This window comes from Phalacrocorax carbo, chromosome 7 (genome assembly GCF_963921805.1).
Source record: "Phalacrocorax carbo chromosome 7, bPhaCar2.1, whole genome shotgun sequence".
In the NCBI taxonomy this organism is placed as follows: Eukaryota; Metazoa; Chordata; class Aves; order Suliformes; family Phalacrocoracidae; genus Phalacrocorax; species Phalacrocorax carbo.
In genome coordinates this window covers 10,483,784-10,495,143 of record NC_087519.1, presented here as the reverse complement: position 1 = coordinate 10,495,143, position 11,360 = coordinate 10,483,784, and the positions used below count along the sequence as shown (strand labels likewise).

At 37.5% G+C, this 11,360-nt stretch overlaps 1 long non-coding RNA gene across 1 annotated transcript; it reads left to right on the top strand.

The window, feature by feature from the left end:
- Nucleotides 1-692: 692 nt before the first annotated feature.
- On the top strand, nt 693-9,521 carry LOC135314182 (uncharacterized). The gene is made up of 4 exons (XR_010373633.1): nt 693-781; nt 3,185-3,282; nt 3,436-3,578; nt 9,037-9,521. It is a non-coding gene; the product is annotated as an uncharacterized LOC135314182 (long non-coding RNA).
- Nucleotides 9,522-11,360: the final 1,839 nt, after the last annotated feature.

Sequence of the window (11,360 nt, the reverse complement as noted above, 5' to 3'; positions counted from 1 at the left end):
CATCAGCCAGTATGTTAAAAGTAGGCTGAAGAGCTGGTCAACACCCACATTTTTTCCAGTTTTTGAACATGGTTAAGTGGCAGCTTGGAGAGCCCTCATGTCACAGGAAGACATGGGAGAAGAAGGAAAAGTCTGTTGAGATTTTCACTTCATTGTCTGAAAAACTGTGCTTACTCTTATTCTTTCCTTGTGTAGATTTCATCCTTCTTCCAAATGTTTCTGTTGCCACCTCCTTAAGATTCTCAGATTTGATTATTTCCTTATTATTTAAAAAAAAAGAATTTCAAATAAAAAATTAAAGATCTTCTAGTCTTGCATGACTTTAAAGCTATTGGTGAGCTTTAACTCACCTTTGTTAGCTGTAAAATAGCAATAGCATGTATACCTAGCCACTGCTCAGATGAGTGATTCATATTTTCAAATTCCATTCAACACATAAAGTATGAGGTATTATAACTTCTCTGTTATTGCTTGTCTATTATTATCCTAGCAAGATTCCACTCTAGGCATTCATTTTAATTGCTCAATATATTTATTCTTCAGAAATCCTCTCTCCCCTGTAGTTTAGAAATGTGGATGGATCTCAGTGACATACAACCAAAATCCGACTTGGGATATACTGATATGGATGGAAGATATATTGATATTTTCCTTTAATGCTACACTTATATTACAGGTGAAGTCAAGAGAAAAGTTATATCACTTATGCAGAAGACCCTTCAAGAAAAGTCTTCCCTGACACTGCTATAAATGCCCACAGCTTCATTCTGATCACATTCAGGTAACTTAACACTTCTGTAGCTGGTACTTTTTTGGTTTGTGATTGTGTTATAGTTGTGCAACAGAATTGAAAAGAAATAAGGAATGCATTTGGGATGAATTTCATGCCATTAAGTTGAAGTGTAGCATTTCCTTAAAAAAGTTAACATGGCAAGAGATTGAAAATTTGTGTTAATTAATAGCTACAAATTACTGTAATCAAGATAGAAATTACTGTAATCATGTCCGCTTAAATCCTTCAGTGATTATAATGCCATCATTTCAGTGTCATGTTTCTAACAAGATATTAATTCCTTGTTGCGAGTAGTTTTGGAATTGGTATAACTGTGTATCTTAAAGCCCGTTGCTCTTGGTGGAGACAAATATCACTTTCAGTAGAAAAAAAAAAAAAAGCATAAAGGCAAAAGAAGCTACTGCAGGTGCACGTGGAAATCAGGTAACTGTGAGTCCATACTGACCTAACTGCCAGTGTGCCATGCTAATGCTACCCGTTTTTTGAAAACAGTTGTGGTGGTTGCACAAGGAAACTAGAATCCAAGGAGGCATCCAATGCTAACATCGACTTCTCCCAGCTTAAATGAAAAGGGGTGAGGGGAAGTGAAAAAAATTTTGGAAGAGATCTGGTGTGTATAATACATAGAGAGCCCTGAGGCAGTGTGATTTACAAGGGTTTTAAATCACCATTTTCTCCACTGCTGTATGAGAGTCCTGGAATTTACCAGGACACTGCACACACACAACAGAGGTTCTCTGGAGAGAAACATACACCCACACTACCATGGACATTTAGAGTGACTTGAGAAAATTGTTATGACAGTGAAAGGCACTGCTATTTTCTACAAATTTAAGGGTGAACTGCTGTACCATTTAGCTCCTGCTTACATCAAAATTAGTGTGGACTTTTATAAGCCAAAACAAGGGAGAGAAGTCCCGTTTATAACTTTTTTAAGTGTCACTTTTCTCTGTGTGGGTAAGGGAGAAGGAACTCTCTTGCACTGGAACCTTCTGCATTGTAGTCAAAGGACGGCGTTCACAAGTTACAGATGTTTACTGTGTAAGGGACGTTTTTCCTCTCTCTTTTGGGGCAATTTCTTTTAAAAAATGTCGGGTTGTTTGGGTTTGTTTTTTTTTAAAAAGGCACTTCTTAAGTCTAAACTGATTTCCAAACTTCTGATTTGCTTAGCCAACTCCTTGTTTGATAGCATCTTTGACCAGCTATAATTTAAGTAATTGTACTTTTGAGGAATGTATTGTCCAATGAAATATTTTTCTTATTTCCTTTTAATGACTGGCCCTGTTCATTGAGAAGAAATATGTAAATAACGTTATTACCAGGGAAGAGAGTTAATAGTCTTTAATGGTTTAAATTCTGTGAACAATCATGCCCATGAGGAACTCCTTGCATGAATAGTGCTGGTAAACTCAACGGGACTCTTCATGGAGTAAAATTACTCATACAAGTTAAGTGTTTGGGATCAAAATGTCAGTGTTCCTCTCCCACATTACTCCTGTTCCTCCATGGAAGAAAGCCAGCACATGAACATCAGAAGGCATTTTTAGTCTAATATGTCCCAAATAAGGATTTCATCTAGACTAAACAACTGTTTTGAATATTTGCTCTAACTATTAATTATTGAAAATGTTTTAAATTTTTCTATTCATTTCCTAGCTTTTAGTTCTTGATTTAAATCATTTGTAGTGTTCCTACTTAGTGTGTTCACTCGGTATTTAATGTTTATAATATCTGTTTATTATAATTTAACAACCTCTACAGTTAGCTGCATTTTACTTAAAGTGAATTTATTACTCTAAAAATGTTCTGGAATGAGTGATTTATCAAAGAAGAGAAAATAGCTCAATCTGGTGTCCTGCTAACAAGGCACTGCGTGTTTGTTTAATTGTAGATCCATATTCAAAGCATATGCAATAAGGTGAAGTATACTTAGTGAAGAAATACTTTGTGTTAAAAGCTGTAATTTTGTCTGACATGAGGTTACTTCAGAGGTCGTAATTTCCCCTGCAGGTACTGAAGTTATCCAGTTACACTTCTTATTATAATTAGTATATTCTTGGTACAGCTGTTGCATGGATACATGCTTTATTAATTCATAAAACAATTATTTTTCTCAACCAGTTAGTAAAACTAGTCACAATAGACCTGTGAGTTTTTTTGAAGCAAGTATGCAAAATTTCCCATAGTGTTTGGGGGGATTTGGTGGTTTGGCTTGGTGGTTTTTTGGTGGGGTTTTTTTTTGTGGGGTTGGGTTTTTTTTTGTCTGCTGTATTATACCTGATCCTAGTGGTAAAATAAAAACTAACTGCGTTTAATTTAGGCTGGTTGTGAGTCAACTCTGTATCTGATCTACAGCTGCTGATAAAGTTAGCTGATTCACCCTGTGATTAGGTCTCTGCAGCACCTTCCTCCTACATAAATGGGAAGATGGATTCTTGCTTGTTTTCCTGTGGTCACCCAAGCAATCAAGGGACCCATCTAAGTGACAGGTACTTACATTCATTTGGAGTTTTTAATCATGGCTTAACACTCGTCAGCTTCAAAGTATACACTGTTGGGAAATCAGTGTCACATCATGTGATACAGCAGTTGTAAGTCTGCAAAGAAAATGGGTGGTTTGATTTTTTTTTTTTCTTCCCTAGCTAAGGTTAACTGTCTGGACAGCTGTGAGTCAAGCCTTCAAGACATGCTGCTTTATCTGATTGGTCTCAGTCTTGATCTGGCACATGAAAGGAAATGTGAGGAAGTTTCATGCAGAGACCGTTTTGCAAGTCCAAAGATGAGGGTAAGGTCAAGTTTGCTTACATTTTCACAGTATCTCATTACAAACATAAAACAAAGTGCCAAGCAGACAATATGAGGTTTAGTGTAGGAATAGTTTCACCTTCAGATTTACACTGCTGGAGTATTTTTCATGTTCTGTTTACCAGCATCAAAGAAAAATACCACAGTAAAGAAAAAACAGCTGTTTTTTTTTAAAGGTGACTCTTCTTTCTAGGGAACAAGCGTATGGTGACTTTATCTAAGTTTTGACGTTTAACTTGCACTTGTGTTGCCGACATCTCAGGGGGCTGCAGGGTAACATTAGCATTTAGTTAAGGAATAGGTTGTCATTATTCATGTTACATTAATTTAGCCCATAATGTTACTGTAACTGCTTTCCTTCTGTAGGAACTTCCACTTCTTCCATGCATTCAGAACTGTGGAGGTTACTGCAGGAATCTTGGGTGGGAAAATACAGCTGCTTCGTTGTTGTTGGGGGGGGGGGGGTGTTTGTCTTTTTTGTTTTGGTTGGTTGTTTGGTTTTTTCTTTTTTAAACAGTGTTCCTTCTGGTTATTGTGAGCTGTGTGTGAAACTGAAGAATTTTAGTCTGCAGGGTGGAAGGAGCTGTCTGTGCCCCATGAGGCTCACCAAAAACATTTCCTGAGCTATGGATGTGTATTGTCTTATAAAGCCAACCCTACCCCTTCCCTCTGCCTTTTCTCTGGAAAAACTCTGTTCCAGTCTCAGGGCTGGCTGCTCTGTCTGTAAAAATTGTTTTAATTCCACCAAGGTCTTGGTGCAATTTCCAAATTACTCATTTTTCTGAAACTTTTTAGATCTTAAATTGCATTGTTATGCAGTAATGCTTTATGGATTTTTGTAATCAGTTTTTCTTAAGGGAGAATTGTTGGTTTGCTGTACATTTTGGTAAAACCACAATCTAAAATTTTGTTAGGTGTTGTAACATGCAGTAAAATCTGTGGTTAAAGGAAGAATAATATTGAGTAAGACTGTGCACTCTTCAGTTCAGTCATGTAGAATGCTATCTTGTGTATGCTGTGCATGAGAAAGAGGTCTGCATGCTTGTGACTTTTGCAGTGTAAATGTTATATTTCTCAACATCCACTATAGAGAAGCAGAAGGTGGGAGGGTTTGTTTGGTTTTTCCTTTTTCTTGTTTTTTTTTTTTTCTTTTTCTCCAAAAATACAAATCCAGAAGAGATAAGAACAGAGGCTGTCAACGGTTACATTTGAGCAACTCCCATTGGGTCACTGGGTATCAGCGTTTTTGTGCTTTGCATGTTCAGCTATGCTTGTGCACGTGGTCATGGTAGATGCTTAATGTGATACCCAGGGAAAGCACATTTTTTCCATAAGCATTTTCACATTTCAGGTGTTTATGTACAGCTCCATTAAATGTTGGAATGTACATGATGCAGCGGTACGGTGAAGAATCTTTTTGGAAGTCTTCACATGTCTTCGCCTGAGACTTCAGAAAGTAATGCTGTCATCCCACAAACTAAAAATCTATGCAATGAAGTAAGTCAGCCTTCTTTCATGAAGATGTGAATTATAAAGACCATAAAAATATAAGATCATAAATTTAGCTGTAGAATATCTTAATAGCTGGTATGCAAATTAGTCTACTACTCTAATCACGTAAATAGCACAGTCAAAATATTATGTAAATTGCCACAACAGTGGACACCTTTCTGAATCCTTTTGGGATCTCTGTTCAGAGAGGTAATTACAGTGGTGCAAACTATAATGTAATAGTGAAAGTGAAGTGAATGATGTGTTGCTAAACAAAACTTGAAAAGATAGAGCACTTATCTGTTAGAAATTAGCTATGGTTTTATTTCAATGTAAATTTATAAATTCACCAAGATTTTAGTCTGTTTTGGATTTGGGGGTAGGTGGGTGGTAGTGGTTGTTTTGTCTTCAGAAAAGCATCTTTTATAATAAAAAAGACACAGTCCTGGGCTGCTCTGGTCACTTAGATGGTTATTAGGGAGACCTGTGCACAAGCTGGAACTAAACCAAACCCTCTGCAAATCCCCACCCTGCTCTAAGAGGAGGATAATCCAAAAGGAACATGACATGTCTTTACGTCTCCACACAAGGCTCAATGTCACCTGTTAAGGCAATTCCTGCATACTTTTTATCGCTTCCTTTCAAAGTCCCTTAATTTATAAATTTGGAGAGTCTCAAAGTATTCCTCAGCTTTTCTGTGCTGTTTTCATCATTTTTTTAATAATACCATGTTTCATAAACCCTGTTTAACTGCACATAGTGCTTTCTTCCAGGGAAAGCTGATCTCTGTATAAATTTATCCTGATCAATCTGTGTCCAATCTGTTACTGGCTTGATCAGATAGAAATGGATGATATCAGTGAAGCTGGCATATTGCTCCTAACCCTTCCTGATGGTATATTCAACACTTGAAAATACCAAAGGTCTAAAATTAAAGGAAGATCTGTAAAATTGCTGTCCCCTTTCCAAGAGAAAGGGGCAATTCCTATAATATATATCTTATATCTCAAAAAGTCTTAGTTTGAAATAACTTTTTGCTGCTCTTTGGTCATTATCCCCATTTAACTTCTAGGCATGCTACATTCCCACAAAATACACCCCCAGCTTTCACCTTTTCCTCATTATTTTGCAGTTTTTTATTTATAAAAGTAATGAGTGTTTGTCTTTAAGCAGACTTGTTCTTCCTTTCCAAGGCAGTGTATTTCATTATTAACTTTCAAAGAGCAAATCAATCCCACTAAGCTGCCACACTTTTTGTCCTAATTATTTTTCCATTTGCTGTGAGTGTTTCTTACTCCACATCTGCATTAATACAACGTTGGTCTTCTTCCTTTTAAAAATAACATTAATACTTACTTATGTCCCTTTACTTTCTAGATTTATTAAGGCATTATTGACTCTCACCTTTGAATGTTTGCCCTCAAAGTTTTTCATGTTTGTGATAAACATGCACTTTTGCTGCTATCTTTAGCTGGCATTAGCCATAAATTAAATATTTCAGCTCAAATTCACCTCCTGGTTCTCCTAAGGTACTAGCAAGAATCTTTCTCTTCTAGCTAGCCTTACACTAGAGGAGCTCGGACACCGATTTCAACATTTTAAGAGCTGCCTTGCAATATTGTCTTGTTTGTAGTCAATAATATCTCCTTCAGTATTTTCTTACTCTTTCTTGGCTCATGGAAATACTTTGGATATTTCTGATAGTGTATGCCCCCTACGTTGTCTGCACTAAAATATGCAGACATTCCAAGACAATAGTGGCATGATCCTGAATTGTAATTGTAGTAAATTTTTGTGGATGTTACTTCCTTTTTAGTTCTTTGTGGCAGATTGTATCTTTAATCCATGCAGTCAGACTCTCCTCTGTTGTCATGTCTGTGACTGTGCATGAAAAAAATAGCTGCCCAGTAACATAATACATTTCAGTGATGTATACTTGTGACTTTGCTAATTTTGAGGTATGATTACCAACTACAACAAGACTCTGGCAAGTTACAGGTTCTTATTTTGGTCCTTGGATAAAAATGGCATGCCTTCCATAAGCATGTGATGAACTATATGAAAGACAATATTGTTTGTGTTTGTCTGATAATCTGCATTTTTAGCTTATTCAATCAACTGTTTGAGTTTGAAAAGCAAAGACAAAACCAAAAGGAGATAGTTTTGGAGAGAGCTGATAGCCAATCTGTGATACTAGTCAAGAAAACTTCAGTGGTGGCATAAATCAATTGTAAGAAGATAAAAAAAATTTTAACAAGGTCTTCTTTGTTAACAAAGTTTACATTTCAGGCATTCTGTATATTCTGTCATTGATTTGTAATTGATATTATACACGCACATTTTCACTAGGTGAACAACATAGGTTGTTTAGGTCTCCTGGCAAAGCCCATTTGTATGGCATGTACAACAACTTTACCTCACCATAATTTAGCATTTTCATTCCTTTCCTCTCAAGTTCATGTGGATTTCTTGTGTGCTGATATTTGTGCTAATTATGTCTATGTTGTTCTAAGGTTTTAGAAGACTAGTATTACCACCTCCTCACTGGAATAGAGGAGATACCTCTTTGGGTAACAACAGGCTGGGAAGATGGTCTGAAAACTGCAGAATAAGATTTAAAAGTCTCAGTCCAAGGGAGAGGCTTGAGCAGTATCGGGTCATCCTAGAAGATTTTACTTCTGCTACAAAAAGACACGCTAGACTCAGATACACTGGAAAACTGCATATTAATAAGCTTATATAGGGTCAGTCTATGGGGAGTTGCTGTACTTTATAGGCTGGTATAGTTCTCTCTCTGAACATAGGCTGCCTCAGAAACCCCGAAGGTTTTGTTCCCCCCCCCCCCCCTTTTTTCTTTAATTCTACCCAACATATTAATTCCTTTGCTAAAGTTACTCCCTAATTTACACATAAATGCGCCAGTCCCCTTCTGTTCCTGTCTATCTTAGAAACAGCATGAGAAATTCAGTTTCTGCTCATTTACTTTTCAGTAGAACACAATAATAATTATTTTTTAAGTAGAAAATAAATTCATGCTAGGGATCTTGTGTTTTGACAGGCAAGATTTAAAAAGCCAAAGACTGATGGCCTCTTGTACTCAAAATTCCTTGTTATTATAATGCAATTTGAATTACTCTCAGTTGGTTTGAAACATCATTTTCTAGGCACAAGCCCAATTTTTTTCCCCTCTAGCTTACAAAGAAATATACACTAGATAATATAATCATGCATATATGTTTTGCTCACTGAAATGCCTCTTAAATATATAAATTGTATACCTACACACATACTGCAAGCTAACAGTAAGAAATCCTAATACAGTCTGTACTAGATAGTCATGTAGATTATTTAGGTATTTTAGTGCATAGAATGAAATAAATCTTTTACAATCAAATATTGACAAAACTGACAGTACAATGTAGTGATCCAACACTGATTGCAGATAGCTAAAGTCTGTGGTGTGAAGGCTGATACACATAGGTATCTGACCCACTGGTTTTACAAATAGTGTTTCCCAACTTTGACACTGTACCTGACTTTTCCATTTTCATAAGATGTAAATGTATTTTTAAACAGCAATTGCATTTGAGGTGCTTCCTTAAAGGGTTTTCTCTTCTCTTAAAGGGCTTTCCGGTCTCTGGTTTCTCCAAGGCCTGGAAACTTAAAACTAAATTCTTCTGTTAGGCTGGTTTAGGCAAATGTGGAGTTTCAGGAGGGACATTCATGTGCTTCATGTGCAGTGGTAAGGTATGGACATAATGAGTACAGAGGTGTTCTAGACAGCATGCTTAGCTTATGCCTCTAAGGCAGTTGTAGCCAATGGGTACTTCTTTAGCAGCCTTGCATAGGACTGACTTCGATGTGGGGTAAGGATGAACCTTGGGGCTGGTCTTTGGTGACAACGTAAATGAATGTCAGGAAAATTAATTCACTATATTGTCTTCTAGGTCTTTGTTTCACCTCTGGAGGAAGATGGAAATCCATGCAGGAAAAAATCCACCAAGGGTTACTTAACAAAAAGACATCTGACTTGATGTCCCTGAGCCAGAAACTGCTGGAAGAGAAGACACCTGGGAAAGTATCACTTATCCTCCTATTACGGTCTTCTGCATTTATCTTCTATCACACAGGATAACTTGGCTTAACCTAGTACAGCTGTTTTTATGTCTTGCACTCAAATATATATAGATGTATTGACACATAGTAGATACTTACATGTCCGTTTTAGGGCATGTGGTATAGTTTTTCCTAAATCCCCTGTAGAGCCAATGGGGAGAAAAATATTCCTGCAGAAGGTGTTTCAGAGAAAAAGCCTAGCTTGGGTTCTCTTTCTCCAGGTAATCCTCTATCCACTGATGGCAAAGGGAGATAAAACAGCTGAGCTAGCTAATACAGGCCACATAAGTGCTGAGTGGTTTCTCCTGACCCTGGTCTGTCCATGACCACTGAATGTATCCCTTTAATACAGGGCATACACAGTCTGTGGCAAGTCCTGTATAACAAAAATTTGTGTTGTGCTGTATCAAAATACCACATCAGATTTAACAGAGAATAACAGTCATAATGCAATTACTCTGTTTCATAGCTATAAGGAGAGCAAGGCACAATGGGGCTTTTTGTTGGGTGCGTGTGGCTTTTTATCAGTATTAAGCTGCAGTGTAAAATTCACTGTATCTCTCAAGGCCCCAGGGGACATCTCTTGACCCTTCTGACTGCTTCTCAGCATGGTGGGTCGGGCAGCTCAGCATCTCTGTGAATAGCTGTCATTCTGGTGGCACCCCCATTTGCTGCCAGCACAGACACAAGCGGAGAGCCCAATAGAGAAACAATGTGCAAAGGTTTGCCCATGTAGTGTGGGACAGAGGGGAGGACTGTGGTAGGTGGGGTGAGGCTACCGCAGTTTGAAGGCACTGGTGTAAATATTGGTGACTGAACATGCCCCTTGAGCTGTGCTGGAGCTGCTGTGGCACCTTGTTGCACGGGCTTCCAGCCCTGCCTGTGTTTTCTCATTTTGTATGAAGGAACCAGCAGAATAACAAAAGATTATTTCTAACACACTTCACTGGGTTTTCTCCCTTCTTTGTCTTGCATTATTCTGAACATAGCTGAAACCCTAGTGCCCTCTTCTGATCCTGAAATAGGTGTCAGCTCTCAGCACACCTGTCCCCACTGCAGCTCCAGCTCAGCAGTGGCAGCCAATTGTTTGAAGTTAGGCAAGCATTTGGGGACCCAGGTATTTTAATTTGTAATCAGCTTTAAAGCTTTAAAGCCTTCAACATTTGCTCTGATCAGAAAGGAGAGCTTAGGCAGAAATTAGCCTTTCCTATTTATAAAAACCACTTTTTTCCTCCCCTGGCAGAAGCTGTAGGCTTGATCTGAAGTCCACTGAAGTAAAGGGATAAACCCTTATCAGCTCTGGCCTAGCTGTTAACACAGCAAGTTCTTTGGGCAGTACAGTCACTTAGGCTGAAAGAGGCATACTGTTACAAGATCTTGAAGAGGTAAAATATTAATTAAGGATAATCTTGTAGAAAATGTTACTTTTTTTTTTACATATTTAACATGGGAAATACTGGTAAGTGATAATTCTAAAATTCCTTACTTTTGGGAGGCTTTTCAATGCTACTAAACCAATACAGATGTATGTAATGCATGTTAGGTATATCTCTTACACTCACATAGCTACAGACTCTATGAATAAGTTCATTCATCATTTATAGGCTGCCACCTCTGGGACGGAAGGCAGCAGCTGTCAAGGAGAACACAGCAGTGCTGCACAGCAGTCTCAAGGCATATTCAGAAACTGCATCCAGTTTGCACTATAGGGTGATTCCATGCAGGGGGAAGTAGAAACCTCTTTTCATAAGAACATATGTTTGTTTCCTAAAATCATATTTTTTACTGAGCACCACTTTAAAAAATATTCTAATAAAATGTTTGCCCTTAAGGCACTTGATATGTCCAAAGTATGTTAAATATTGCTAAACCCTGTAATTCTAAATTTACTGCAAAATAAGGTTATTAATTAATTTTCAGAGTACTGGCTTTTCTAGGCTGTGGCTGTTTACTTATGTTTTATGCAGCTAATATTCTGCAAACTGAGTTGTGCAACTGCAGATAAACATTCTTTACTGACAAAACTATTTGTTGATAATTTTAGACAGGAATTGTTGAAAGACTGATAGGCAAATTAACACTAGAGGCCTCTCTAGCAAGAGGTTTATCAACACATTAAGCAACAAAAGGGATATTTATAGTACTTTCCTGGAAT